Source organism: Arachis hypogaea, chromosome 9 (genome assembly GCF_003086295.3).
Source record: "Arachis hypogaea cultivar Tifrunner chromosome 9, arahy.Tifrunner.gnm2.J5K5, whole genome shotgun sequence".
Lineage (NCBI taxonomy): Eukaryota > Viridiplantae > Streptophyta > Magnoliopsida > Fabales > Fabaceae > Arachis > Arachis hypogaea.
The window spans coordinates 35,143,923-35,159,372 of NC_092044.1; the positions used below are offsets into that span (position 1 = coordinate 35,143,923).

Here is a 15,450-nt window from a genome sequence, read left to right on the forward strand (position 1 = left end):
GATAATTTATACACTTTTGGCATTGTTTTTAGGTAGTTTCTAGTATATTTTAGTCACTTTTTAGTATATTTTTATTAGTTTTCATGCAAAATTCACATTTCTAAACTTTACTATGAGTTTGTGTGTTTTTCTGTGATTTTAGGTATTTTCTGGCTGAAATTGAGGGACCTGAGCAAAAATCTGATTCAGAGGCTGAGAAAGGACTGCAGATGCTGTTGGATTCTGACCTTCCTACACTCAAAGTGGATTTTATAAAGCTACATAAGCCCAATTGGTGTGCTCTCAATTGCGTTGGAAAGTAGACATCTTGGGATTTCCAGAAATGTATAATAGTCCATACTTTGCCCGAGATTTGATGGCCCAAACTGGCGTTCAAACACCACCCAGAAACCCTTTTCTGGCGTAAAACGCCAGAACTGGCACCAGAACTGGAGTTAAACGCCCAAACTGGCACCAAAGCTAGCGTTTAACTCCAAAGATGGCCTATGCACGTGAAAGCTTCAAAGCTCAGCCCAAGCACACACCAAGTGGACTCCAAAAGTGGATTTCTGCACTATCTACTCATTTTCTGTAAACCTAGGTTACTAGTTTAGTATAAATAGCACTTTTTGACTATTGTATTTTATCTGGGGACCACTTTTCGATCCTTTGATCAGGTCTTCTTCCCCTGTTTTCGAATTCTTATGCCATTTGGGAGGCTAGCCATTCGGCCATGCCTAGACCTTTTGTTCTTATGTATTTTCAACGGTGGAGTTTCTACACCTCATAGATTAAGGTGAGGAGCTTTGCTGTTCCTCATGAATTAATGCAAGTACTATTATTTTTCCAACAATTCATGCCTACTTCTTCTCCAAGATATACTCTTGTACTTAATTCAGTTAAGTCAGACTGAAGGGGTGACCCGTGACAATCACCCACTATCTTCAGTACTCGCTTAGCCAAGATCCGCGTGCCTGACAATCACAAAGCGGTCTACATGATGTTCAACGTAGTCATTGGACACCAGCCAAAGTATACTCTCTTGGGTCTCTAATCCACGGATTCGCATCATCTCTCCTAACAACAGAGCATCCGCCCTGTGATTAGGATCTTTGTGGTATAGGCTAGAATCAATAGACAGCATTCTTGAGATCTGAAAAGTCTAAACCTTGTTTGTGCTATTTCGAGTAGGATCTGGGAAGGGATGACTGTGAGGAGCTTCAAACTCGCGAATGTTAGACGTAGTGATAGTGTGCAAAAGGATCAATGGATCTTATTCCGACACAAGTGAGAACCGGCAGATGATTAGCCCTGCGGTAGCTATGCCTGGTATTTTTCATCCGAGACGAAAAATCCGATAGTTGATTAGTCGTACAGAGACCGTAGCCGGACCATTTTCACTGAGAGGATCATACAGCTTGCTATGAAAGGGAGGACGCATGATTGGATGAAGACAATAGGAAAGCAGATGTTCAGAAGCAACAAAGCATCTCCAAATGCTTATCTGAAATTCCCACCAATGAATTACATAAGTATCTCTATGTTATTTTCTGTTTTATTTATCTTTTAATTATCAAATCCTCATAACCATTTGAATCTGCCTGACTGAGATTTACAAGATGACCATAACTTGCTTCAAGTCGTCAATCTCCGTGGGATCGACCCTTACTCACATAAGGTATTATTTAGATGACCCAGTGCACTTGCTGGTTAGTTGTGTGGAGCTGTGAAAAGTGTGATCACAATTTGGTGCACCAAGTTTTTGGCACCATTGTCGGGGATTGTTCGAGTTTGGACAACTGACGGTTCATCTTGTTGCTTAGATTGGGTAATTTTATTTTATGTTTAAGCTTTTTATTTTTATTTTAGAAAAATATAAAAAATTTTTAATAAAATCCTAAAAAAAAATTCATGCATTGTGTTCTTCATTGATCTTCAAGTTGTTCTTGATGATTTTCCTTGTTTTGATCTTTAAATTCTCATGTTTTGTGTCTTTTTCTGTTTTTCATATGCATTTTCAAATCCATAGTGTCTAAACATTAAAAATTTTTAAGTTTGGTGTTTTGCATATCTTTATTTTCTTAAAAATTTTCAAAAATATGTCCTTGATGTTCATCATGATCTTCAAGGTGTTCTTGGTGTCCATCTGACATTCAAAGTGTCTTTGCATGCATTACTTGTTTTGATTTTGCATTTTTATGTTTTATTTCATTTTGTTATTTTTCTCTCTCTTCATTAAAAATTCAAAAATAAAAAATATCTCTTTTCAAGTAAATAATACAGAAAAGTGAAGATTCAGAACATACAGCAGAGGAATCACAGAGAAAAAGCTGGGCATTTAGAAAAACGCCCAGTAAGGAAGGAATTCTGGCGTTAAACGCCAGCCAGGGTATCTGGCTGGGCGTTAAATGCCCAAAGAGGTAGCATTCTGGGCGTTAAACGCTAGAATGGATAGCATCATGGGCGTTTAATGCCAAGATGACACAGGGGAGGTAATTTCGTTTCAAATTCAAATTATTTTCAAATTTTTATGTTTTAAATCATAATTTTAAAATCTTATCTTTCCACATTTTCAAAAATCCTTGCTAACAATTAATGTTTTGATTCGAAAAATTGCAAGTTTGTTACTTTCTTGTTAAGAAAGGTTCAATCTTTTAATTTCTTGTTTGTCAAGTCATCAATTTTAAAAATCAATTCTTTTTCAATCATATCTTTTTAAATCATATCTTTTTAAAATCAAATATTTTTCAATCAAATCTTTTTCAATCACATCTTTTCAATCATATCCTTTTCAATCAAATCTTTTTCAATCATATCTTTTTAAATTTTGATTTCAAAATCTTTTTTTCTAACTTCTTATCTTTTCAAAATTATTTTCAAATCTTTTTCAACTAATTACTATTTCTTATCTTTTCAAAACCACCTAACCACTTTTTCACTTCTCATTTTCGAAAATCACTAACCCTTTTTCAAAAATCTTTTTAATTAGCTAATTGTTTTAAATTCTAATTTTATGTTATTTCTTTTAAATTTTCAAAAGCTCTTTCTCTCTCATCTCTTTCTATTTATTTTATTTAATTGCTAACATTCCCCCTCCACTCATCAAATTTTTTTTTTCGAACTCACTTCCTCTCTCTTCTCATTCTTCTACTCATTTTTCTCTGACACATCAAGGAGTCTCTATACTGTGACATAGAGGATTCCACTACTCCCTTTTGTTCTTTTCTTTTTCATATGAGCAAAAATAGGGATAAGAATATTCTTATTGAAGCTGATCCTGAACCTGAAAGGACTCTGAAGAAGAAGAAGTTAAGAGAAGCTAAAGCACAACACTCCGGAGAGGACCTTACAGAGAATTTTAAAAAAAGAAGCAGACATGACAGCCGAACCCAACAACAATGCTAGAGATGCAAGGAAGATGTTTGGTGACTATACTGCACCAACTTCCAACTTCTATGGAAGAAGCATCTCAATTCCTGCCATTGGAGCAAACAACTTTGAGCTTAAGCCACAATTAGTTTCTCTAATGCAGCAGAATTGCAAGTTTTATGGACTTCCTTCGGAAGATCCTCATCAGTTCTTAGCTAAATTCTTGCAAATTTGTGATACTGTTAAGACCAATGGGGTTGATTTCGAGGTCTACAGACTCATGCTTTTCTCCTTTGCTATAAGAGACAGAGTTAGGATATGATTGGACTTACAACCTAGAGAAAGCCTAAACTCTTGGGACAAGTTGGTCAATGCTTTCTTGACCAAATTCTTTCCACCTTAAAAGATGAACAAGCTTAGAGTGGAAGTCCAAACCTTCAAATATAAGAAAGGTGAATCCCTCTATGAAGCTTGGGAAAGATACAAGCAATTAACCAAAAGGTGTCCTTCTAACATGCTTCCAGAATGAAGCATCATATGTATATTCTATGATGGTCTGTCTAAATTATATAAGATGTCATTGGACCATTCTGTTGGTGGATCTCTTCATCTGAAAACCCCTGCAGAAGCCCAAAAACTCATTGAGATGGTTGTAAATAACTAAATCATGTACACTTCTAAAAGAAATGCTGTGAATAATGGGATGACTCAGAAGAAAGGAGTTCTTGAGATTGATACTCTGAATGCCATATTGGCTCAGAACAAAATATTGACTCAGTAAGTCAATATGATTTCTCAGAACCTGACTGGATTGTAAGCTGCATCCAGCAGTGCTAAAGAAGCCTCCTCTGAAGGAGAAGCTTATGATCCTGAGAATTCTGCAATGGAAGAGGTGAATTACATGGGAGAATCCTATAGAAACACCTATAATCCTTCATGGAGAAACCATTCAAATTTCTCATGGAAGGACAAATAGAAGCCTCAACAAAGCTTCAACAACAATAATGGTGAGAGAAATAAGTTTGGCAATAGCAAACCTTTTCCATTATTTTCTTAGCAACAGATAGAAAATTCTGAGCAGAGCCTCTCTGGCTTGGCAAACATAGTCTATGATCTATCTAAAATCACACTCAGTTTTATGAATGAAACAAGGTCTTCCATCAAAAATTTGGAGGTACAAGTGGGTCAGCTGAGTAAAAGAGTTACTGAAACTCCTCCTAGTACTCTCCCAAGCAACACAGAAGAGAATCCCAAAAGAGAGTGCAAGGCCATAACCATATCCAAAGTGGCCAAACCTGGAGAGAGTAAAAAGGCAGTGATTTCCAGTGAGGAAGACCCTGCTGGACGTCCACTGACCAATAAGGAGTTCCCTAATAAGGAACCAAAGGAATCTGAGGCTCACACAGAGACCATAGAAATTTCACTGAACTTACTATTGTCATTCATGAGCTCTGATGAATATTCTTCCCCTGAAGAGGACGAAGACACTGTTGAAGAGCAAGTTGCTCAGTATCTAGGAGCAATCATGAGGCTGAATGCCGAGTTATTTGGTAATGAGACTTGGGAGGATGAACCTCTATTACTCATCAATGAACTGAATACATGGATTCAGCAAATATTACCTCAAAAAAAACTGGATCCCGGAAAGTTCTTAATACCTTGCACCATAGGTACCATGACCTTTGAAAAGGCTCTGTGTGACCTGGGTTCAGGTATCAATTTCATGCCACTCTCTGTAATGGAGAAACTAGGGGTCTTTGAGGTACAAGCTGCAAGAATCTCACTAGAAATGGCAGGCAAATCAATGAAACATGCTTATGGACATGTAGAGGATGTCTTAGTGAAGGTTGAAGGCCTTTACATCCCTACTGACTTCATAATCCTAGACACTGGGAAGGATGAGGATGAATCCATCATCCTTGGAAGACCCTTCCTAGCCACAGCAAAAGCTGTTATTGATGTGGACAGAGGAGAGTTAGTCCTACAACTAAATGAGGACTACCTTGTGTTCAAGACTCAAGGATCTTCCTCTGTAATCATAGAGAGGAAGCATGAAAAGCTTATTTCAATACAGAGTCAAGCAGAGTCCCCACACTCAAACTCTAAATTTGGTGTTGGGAGGTCACAATCATGCTCTGAGCATTTGTGAAGCTCTGTAAGAGCTCACTGTCAAGCTATTGACATTAAAGAAGCGCTTATTGGGAGGCAACCCAATGTTATTTATCTATATTAATTACTCTTTCATTTTATTTTCCACTGTTATTATATGCTTTCTTTAGGTTGATGATCATGTGAAGTCACAAAAACAGCTGCAGAATTAAAGCAAAATAAAAAATAGCATAAAAAATAGCACACCCTGGAGGACGAGCTTACTGGAATTTAAACGCCAGTAAGGATAACAAATTGGGCGTTTAACGCCTAGTCTGGCACCATTCTGGGTGTTAAACGCCAGAAATGGCACACAAACTGGCGTTTAACGCCAGTAAGGGTTAGTAGAATGGGCGTTTAACGCCCAGTCTGGCAGCATTATGGGTGTTAAACACTAGAACTAGCAGCCAAGCTGGCGTTTAACACCAGAAATAGGCATCAGCCTGGCGTTTAACGCTAGAAATGCCACACAGAGGGCGTTTAAACACCAGAATGGTGCAGGGATGAGAATTCCTTGACACCTCAAGATTTGTGGACCCCACAGGATCCCCACCTACCTCAACTAATTCTCTCTCCTTCTTCACACCCTTCCATAACACTCTTCCTCAAACACCATTCACCTACCAAATCCTATCCTCTTCCCCATAATCTCCCCACCTACCTCACCCACTCAAATTCAAACCATTTCTCTCCCAAACCCACCCACTATCACATGGATTCCCTCTCCCATTACCCTATATATACCCCTCCTTACTCCTTCATTTTCACACATCACAAACCCTCCAAACCCCCCTTGGCCGAACCACTCCTTTCTTTCTTCTTTTGCTCGAGGATGAGCAAACTTTTTAAGTTTGGTGTGGGAAAAAGCGTTGCTTTTTATTCTTCCATAACCATTAATGGCACCTAAGGCCGGAGAAACCTCTAGGAAGAGGAAAAAGAAGGCAGTTGCTTCTAACTCTGAGTCATGGGAGATGGAAAGATTCATCTCAAAAGCCCATCATTAAAAAAAGGATGGAGCTAACAAGAGAGCCCACTCATGGACCTCAACAAGAGAATGAGGAAGTCCTTCATCAAGAAATCCCTGAGATGCCTCAAGGGATGCATTTTCCTCCACACAACTATTGGGAACAGCTTAACACCTCTTTAGGGAATTTGAGTTCCAACATGGAGCAACTAAGGATGGAGCACCAAGAGCACTCCATTATGCTCCATGAAATTAGAGAGGACCAAAGAGCCATGAGGGAAGAACAACAAAGGCAAGGAAGAAACATTGAGGAGCTCAAGCACTCCATAGGATCTTCAAGAGGAAGAACTAGCCGCCGTCATTAAGGTGGACCCGTTCTTTAATTTCTTTGTTCTTATTTTTTTTTTGTTTCTCAGTTTTTTTGTGCTTTATGTTTTGTCTATGTTTGTGTCTTTATTACATGATCATTAGTGTCTAGTGTCTATGCCTTGAAACTATGAATATCCCATGAATCCTTCACATTTCTTAAATGAAAAATGTTTCTAATTGCAAAAGAACAAGAAGTACATGAATTTCAAAATCTATCTTGAAATTAGTTTAATTATTTTGATGTGGTGACAATACTTTTTGTTTTCTGAATGAATGCTTGCACAGTGCATATTTTTTATAGTGAAGTTTATGAATGTTAAAATTGTTGGCTCTTGAAAGAATAATGAAAAAGGAGAAATGTTATTGATAATCTGAAAAATCATAAAATTGATTCTTGAAGCAAGAAAAAGCAGTGAAAAATACAAAGCTTGCGAAAAAAAGGGCAAAAAAATAAAGGAAAAAAGAAAAAAAAAGCAAGCAGAAAAAGCCAATAGCTCTTTAAACCAAAAGGCAAGAGCAAAAAGTCAGTAACCCTTTAAACTAAAAGGCAAGGGTAAAGAGGATCTAAGGCTTTGAGTATTAATGGATAGGAGGGCCCATAGGAATGAAATCCTGGCCTAAGCGGCTAAATCAAGCTGTCCCTAACCATGTGCTTATGTTATGAAGGTCCAAGTGAAAAGCTTGAGACTGAGTAGTTAAAGTCGTGATCCAAAGTAAAAGGGTGTGCTTAAGAACTCTGGACACCTCTAACTGGGGACTCTAGCAAAGCCGAGTCACAATCTGAAAAGGTTCACCCAGTTATGTGTCTGTGGCATTTATGTATCCGGTGGTAATACTGGAAAACAAGGTGCTTAGGGTCACGGCCAAGACTCATAAGTAGCTGTGTTCAAGAATCAACATATTAAACTAGGAGAGTCAATAACACTATCTGAATTCTGAGTTCCTATGGATGTCAATCATTCTGAACTTCAAAGGATAAAGCGAGATGCCAAAACTGTTCAGAAGCAAAAAGCTACTAGTCCCGCTCATCTAATTAGAACTAAGCTTCATTGATATTTTGGGATTTATTGTATATTTTCTTCTTTTTATCTTATATTGGTTTTAGTTGCTTGGGGACAAGCAACAATTTAAGTTTGGTGTTGTGATGAGCGAATAATTTATATGCTTTTTGGCATTGTTTTTAGGTAGTTTCTAGTATGTTTTAGTCACTTTTTAGTATATTTTTATTAATTTTCATTAAAAATTCACATTTCTGGACTTTACTATGAGTTTGTGTATTTTTCTATGATTTCAGGTATTTTCTGGCTGAAATTGAGAGACCTGAGCAAAAATCTGATTCAGAGGCTGAGAAAGGATTGCAAATGCTGTTGGATTCTGACCTACCTAGACTCGAAGTAGATTTTCTCGAGCTACAGAAGCCCAATTGGTGCGATCTTAAATGCGTTGAAAAGTAGACATCTTGGGCTTTCCAGAAATTTATAATAGTTCATACTTTGCTCGAGATTTGATGGCCCAAATTGGCGTTCAAACGCCACCCAGAAACCCTTTTCTGGGTAAAATGCCAAAACTGGAGTTAAACGCCCAAACTGCCACCAAAGCTGGCATTTAACTCCAAGGATGACCTATGCACGTGAAAGCTTCAAAGCTCAGCTCAAACACACACCAAGTGGGCCCCGGAAGTAGATTTCTGCACTATCTACTCATTTTCTATAAACCTAGGTTACTAGTTTAGTATAAATAGCACTTTTTGACTATTGCATTTTATCTGGGGACCACTTTTTGATCCTTTGATCAGGTCTTCTTCCCCTATTTTCGAATTCTTATGCCATTTGGGAGGATGGCCATTCGGTCATGCCTAGACCTTTTGTTCTTATATATTTTCAACGGTGGAGTTTCTACACCTCATAGATTAAGGTGAGAAGCTCTGCTATTCCTCATGAATTAATGCAAGTACTATTGTTTTTCCTTCAATTCACGCCTACTTCTTCTCCAAGATATACTCTTGTACTTAATTCAGTTAAGTCAGACTGAAGGGGTGACCCATGACAATCACCCACTATCTTCAGTACTCACTTAGCCAAGATCCGCGTGCCTGACAACTACAAAGTGGTCTACATGATTTTTAACGTAGTCATTAGATGCCAGCTGGAGTATACTCTCTTGGGTCTCTAATCTATAGATTCGCATTGTCTCTCCTGACAACAGAGCATCCGACCCCGTGATTAGGATCTTCGTGGTATAGGCTAGAATTAATAGACAACATTCCTGAGATCCGGAAAGTCTAAACCTTGTCCGTGGTATTCTGAGTAGGATCTGGGAAGGGATGACTATAAAGAGCTTCAAACTCGTGAATGTTGGGCGCAGTGACAGTGTGAAAAAGGATCAATGGATCTTATTCCGACGGAAGTGAGAACCGACAGATGATTAGCCCTGCGGTAGCTGTGCCTGGTATTTTTCATCCGAGATGAGAAATCCGAAAGTTGATTAGCCGTACAGAGACCGTAGCCGGACCATTTTCACTGAAAGAATCATACAGCTTGCCATGGAATGGAGGACGCATGATTGGATGAAGACAATAAGAAAGCAGAGGTTCAGAAGCAACAAAGCATCTCCAAACGCTTATCTGAAATTCCCACCAATGAATTACATAAGTATCTCTATGTTATTTTCCGTTTTATTTATCTTTTAATTATCAAATCCTCATAACCATTTGAATCTACTTGACTGGGATTTACAAGATGACTATAGCTTGCTTCAGGCCGTCAATCTCTGTGGGATCAACCCTTACTCACATAAGGTATTACTTGGACGACCCAGTGCACTTGCTGGTTAATTGTGCGGAACTGTGTAAAGTGTGATCACAATTTCGTGCACCACTCGCTATTGTGGCGAAGGCTAAACAAGGAATGGTCCTTTGGGGATTGCTTGAAACCATATCGAAGGGGAGCAGATGAAAGTTTTGCAAACCAGCATCGTGGAGCTTGTCGTAGTTCGTAGAGAGATTTATGAATTTTACAAACCAGTCCTTGTTGAGAAACTTGAAAACCAGGGGGAAGTTTCATGTAAATGTCCTCATCAAGTTCTCCATGAAGAAATGCATTGTGGACATCCATTTAGTGGAGTTCTCAATCCTGGGCTGCTCCCACTGCGACTGTTGTGCAAATTGTTACCATCTTTACTACTGGAGAAAATGTTTCATTGTAATCTAAGCCTTTCACTTGATTATTTTCCAAAATTACTAATCTTTCTTTGAACCTCTCTATTGTCCCATCAGAGTTGTATTTAATTTTATAAACCCACTTACACCCATGTGCTTTCTTTCCTGGAGGAAGGGCTGTGAGCTTCCAAGTGTCATTGAGTTGAAGTGCACAAATTTCTTGGGACATCGCTTCGCGCCAATGCTCATCTCTAACTGCTTGAGAGAAAAATAAAGGCTCCTGTTCTATCTGGAGAAAGACAAGAAAACAGCGGTGTTGTTTGGAAAAGGAATTATAAATCACAAAATTTTGTATAGGATAGGACACACTTGAGGATTTTGATGGAGAGGGAGGTTGGTCAGTAGGGCCTATTGGTATCGTAGCAGCAGAAACAAAATCCCGCAACCTGGCTGAGGGTGTCTTTATGCGGTGACCCCGACCAAGTCGAACGTTCATCGTGACTAGTGGTAGATCAGAAATCGGCGTTGTTTCTACTGCACTTGGTTCCGATGCATCGTCAGTGATATACTCTTCAATCTTTTCATTGAGCTCATGTCCCCTTTGTTGGTCAATAGGTTCTTCAATAAGGGAGTCCCCAGCACAGTCATTCAAGTGTGGAGTATTGGTCTCGTTGTGTGTGTCTTCTTCAATAATTATTTCTGTCACAGGAGGTCCAACATCTTCAATCTTTGGTTCCAAAATCTGATCCGCTTTAATGGGAAACTCATCTTCAACAAAATGAACGTCACGAGAAACAAAGAAAACTTACTTTTCCAAGTCAAATAGTTTCCATCTTTTTTTCCTAAAAGGATACCCGACAAACACACATTTTCGACTACGGCTGGAAAATTTGTCCCATTGCCTATTCTGATTTTGAGCTTAACAAAAAGATTCAAAAACCCGCAAGTGCTCATAACTTGGAATTATTCCATGGAAAACCTCATACGGAGTCTTTCCCTTCAGTACTGAGGATGGCGTACGATTAATTAAATAGCCAGCAACTAAGACACATTCTCCCCAAAACTGGATAGAAAGATTTCCTTGCAAACGTAATAATCTAGCAACATTGAAAATATGTCGATGTTTGCACTCCACTCGTCCATTTTGTTGCGGTGTATTAACACATGACGATTGGTGAACAATGCTTTGTTGTAGGAAGTATTGTTTTAAACACATGAATTTCGTTCCATTATCAAATCACACCATTTTAACATATTTGTTATATTGGCGTTCAACCAAAGTGAAAAAAGTTTTCAATGTGATTGATACCTCGGCCTTTTCTTTCATCGAATATATCCAAATTGCTCGTGAACAATCATCCACAAAGTTAAGAAATATGAAGCACCACACGAGGAAGGAGTTCTATAGGATCCCCACAAGTCACAATGGATTAAATAAAAAATATTGGAAGCTTGATAGTCACTCAAAGAAAACTTATCTCTTGTTTGCTTATATTTTTCACAAATTTCACAAATCTCATTGGTTGTATATTTTCCACTTACATTACGAAGCATTTGCACAATTTGAAATGATAGATGCTCTAGTTTCTTATGCCAAAGTGCTAGTTGATTCTCTGTTCTGGTATGACAAGCTTGAATCTTGTGTGCCCCACGATACCAATAAAGCCCATGCTTCCGCTCAACCGCTCCAATCAGCGTCCTCAAAGTGCGATTCTGTATGACACAAATTTATCAGGGAATTGTACTAGACAGTGTTCTTCATCTATTAATTGAGAAACTGAGAGTAAGTTGCATTTTAATTGAGGTACATAGAGAACATTTTTCAATTCAAGTCCTCCTTCAAGTATCACTGTTCCTTGCTTGCATGCTATCACCTGCTCTCTATCTGGTAAACTTACTGGACACCCGCGTATAGTTTTCTTTTCACATAAGTTTTTCAAGGTTCTAGTCATGTGGTTGGAAGCTCCACTATCAATGATCCATAAATCAAAAATTCTCTTACTAGTCATTTTCTCGGAGCATTTGGTTTTTGCTTGTTTATCATATCTACCAATACTTGCCATTGTTCATTTGTCAATCCTGACATCTCACGTCTTGTGTCTTCCATGTTGGTAGCATGCCTATCACTTCCATCAATGTGTGACACATGTGCACACGCTGAAATTCCTCGAGTATGCGTGCCTTGTCGTCCGTAGCCTTTGCCACTGTCTCTTCCTTCATTTCTTGGTCGATCGCCCCACCATTCTGGATATCCTACAATCTGAAAACATCCTTTAACATCATGCCCACTTTTGCCACAGTGAGAGCATATTGTTGATTTTTGGCTAGGATCTCCTCGTCCTTTCATCCTATTCTCTGCCTGCATTGCGAGTCCCACAACCAACCGTCTCTCTTATGATGCCTTAGCCATCGTCTTCACTCTCTCCTCTTGGACTAGCATTGCGTACACATGATTCAGCGATGAGAAAGGATCGGTTGCCAGAATATTTGACCGCACTGTTCCATAACTCGCATCATCTAGGCCCATCAAAACTTGGTGGACCCTCTCTTCTTCCCTTTGCTTTTCAAGTTGAGATCCAATCCCGCACTTATATCTACCAAACGTGAATTTGGGAATTCGCTCACACTGTGCTAATTCATCCCATACTACTTTTAATTTCCCATAATACGCCGTCATGGCCATTCCTTCCTGCTTACATCTCATCAAATTTGACTTCAGTTGTTGTATTTGTGGTCCGTGCATTCTCTACATAGGCAACAGTCGACTGTAGGCTTGATTCGATCGTGTTCAAGATCCATGATACAATCGTGGATTGGATTGTCCACCAATCCTCAAGATCAGATGCACTTTGTTCTAGTTCTGTGAGAGTTTCATCGATGAATCCTCATTTTCTCCGAGCCCGAAGTGATATTTTCACAGCTCTAGCCCATTTCTCATAATTTTTTCCATGCAGCTACACTTGCGTGATTACATTTCCTGGGTTGTCACTCGCATTGAGGTCATATGGCGAGTAAGTTTTCTTAGTTCCTTTTTCTGAAGTCTCTAGTACATTTACAGAGTTCTTTCCTGATTCTGCTGCCATGGTTATGCAACCTAGGTTCCTTTTGTGTTTGTCGGTATTAAAGTATGCTCTGATACCATGTAGAAAATTCAACATGTTTTTCTATTAGTCATGAACACACACACACACACACACACGCGCACACACACACACACACACACACACACACACACACACACACATATATATATATATATACAAATTTTGATATGAAACTATATCAAATATTTATTATCATAAAAAGTATAATTTATGATCCTAACAACTTAGAATGCATAATTTTCTATCCTAGTAAATATATGTATGAGAGTATTCTTGGAGTACTATATTTATACTTAAATTATAAAAATATTATTAATATTATAATATTTCTATTTATATCTAAATTATCCATTAATAAACACTTACTTGTTTAAGCCTGATGTAAATAATAAGAAATCTGATCCTTGTTATTCTTGTTAATTTCAAAGCAAAAAAGACTTCTATTTCCAAGGAGCACTTCAACTTCTAAGAATCCATTTGATTTAGTACACATCCATGAAAGAGCCAGCATCAGAAACAACACAAATATCCAATACAAGAACAACATAGAACACTCACAACACAATATGGCAGCAACTATAAGCAAGCAAATATATCAACTAAACTAACAACAAGAATACACTACAAGAAAAATGTTGAGTACTGTCGGATTTAGCGTTGGCCATTAGCAGCGAGATTTCCATCGGATTTACTAGCGGTAATGGCGTTGAATTCATAAGGTTTAGTAATTACCGGCAGATTTTGGGATATGACGATAACTCTGACGAAAATTATTGGAAGGAAACAAAAATAAAATGGCATGTTATTTACCGTCAGATTGATTGGCAGATTTTTCCGACGGTAAAGCCAATTAGTGAAATAATGTCTTTTGGTGACCGCAAAGTTTTACCGTTAGAAAATTCCAATGGTAAATTCGACTGTAACTGAGACATAAATTCAAAACGCGAAATCTCTTTCCCATCATTCAAATTCAGTCCCTCTCTCACTAAACCACCAAAACCACCATCTCCTTCGCTCTCCCTTTCCTCAACCCAAAATGACCCTCTGCCGCCACCGACACTGCCCCCACCACAGCCCTCTTTCCATTTCCGTCAGCCTACCCACCCTCGAGACCCTTTCATTCTTCTTCTTCTCCATCTTCTCTCCTTGCCACTTGATAAACCACAATTTTATAGTTTATTTTGGGTTGAATTTAGTAGATTTTGTCAACTCTTCTCACACTTATCTATATAATTTGTATGTTTTTAAGATTCCTTCCTAATTTTGTGCTATAATTGAAAACATGCTTCTTAGGCCTTTAAATAACTAATTTTTAATCCTCTCTTATTACCATTCGATGCCATGATGCATTTGTTGAGTGATCTCAGGATTATAAGGCTGGAATGACTTGGAGGATAGAGAGGAAGCACGCTAAAGAGGAAGGAACACAAGAAATTGATGTTTGGAGAAGCTGGTCCCGACGCGTATGCAAGACTGACGTGTACACGTGACCAGGTGCAACAAGATGGCGCATACACGCAGTTGACGTGTACGCATGACTAGAGCATTGTCTAGATGACGTGTACGTGTGGCTGATGCGTATGCGTGGTGAGTGTCATGTGCCTCATTAAAGAGAATACACTGGAGGCAATCTTTAGGCTGTTTCTGGCCCAATTTCAAGTCCAAAATAGAGAGAAAAAGCTGAGGGGAGAGCTAGCTTGGACACACTTTTACCATTAGTTTTAGTTTTGAGTAATTTCGAATTTTAGAGAGAGAAACTCTGACATCTCTCTAGAGTTTTGGTGTTCTTAGTCTAATTTCATTTGCATTTATAGATCAAACCTTTGTCACCTTTAATTCTAGTCATTTTACTTGTAGAGCTCCTCTTTAATTCCATTTAGTAATATTTTCATTGTGGTTATTTTGTGTTCATAATTTGGATATTGTTGGATTTGAATCTTATTAATGCATTGAGGTATTTTTCATGTTCATTGTGTTATTTGTTTTGTTATTATGGATTGTTGTTATTGGGTAACCTTGGTTTAGACTGTTTCTTCACTTTTACCATGTCTTTTGTTCTTACTCATCAAGTGTTTGAGGAAATGTCACTTATAACTATGGAGTAGAATTCCTTGCTTGGCTTTGGGGTTGAGTAATTGGAGCCTCTTGAATTGTTATACTTGGGTGTTGATGGGTAATTGAGGATTTCTAGTTAACCTGAACCTCACTAATTCTAGTCTTTTTCTATGAATTGACTAGGAATTGTGGGCTAAAGTTAATTGTGCTCACTTGAATTTTCTTGAATTGTTAGAGGATGACTAAGTGAGAGCAATAAGCCTTTACTATCACACTTGGAGAAGACAATGAGGATATAATTTTCA

The 15,450-nt window shown here is 38.3% G+C and overlaps 1 non-coding gene across 1 annotated transcript; it reads right to left on the reverse strand.

The window, feature by feature from the left end:
• Positions 1-3,760: 3,760 nt before the first annotated feature.
• On the reverse strand, positions 3,761-3,868 carry LOC112713638 (small nucleolar RNA R71). The gene has a single exon (XR_003158608.1). It is a non-coding gene; the product is annotated as a small nucleolar RNA R71 (small nucleolar RNA).
• Between the last annotated feature and the right edge of the window lie 11,582 nt (positions 3,869-15,450).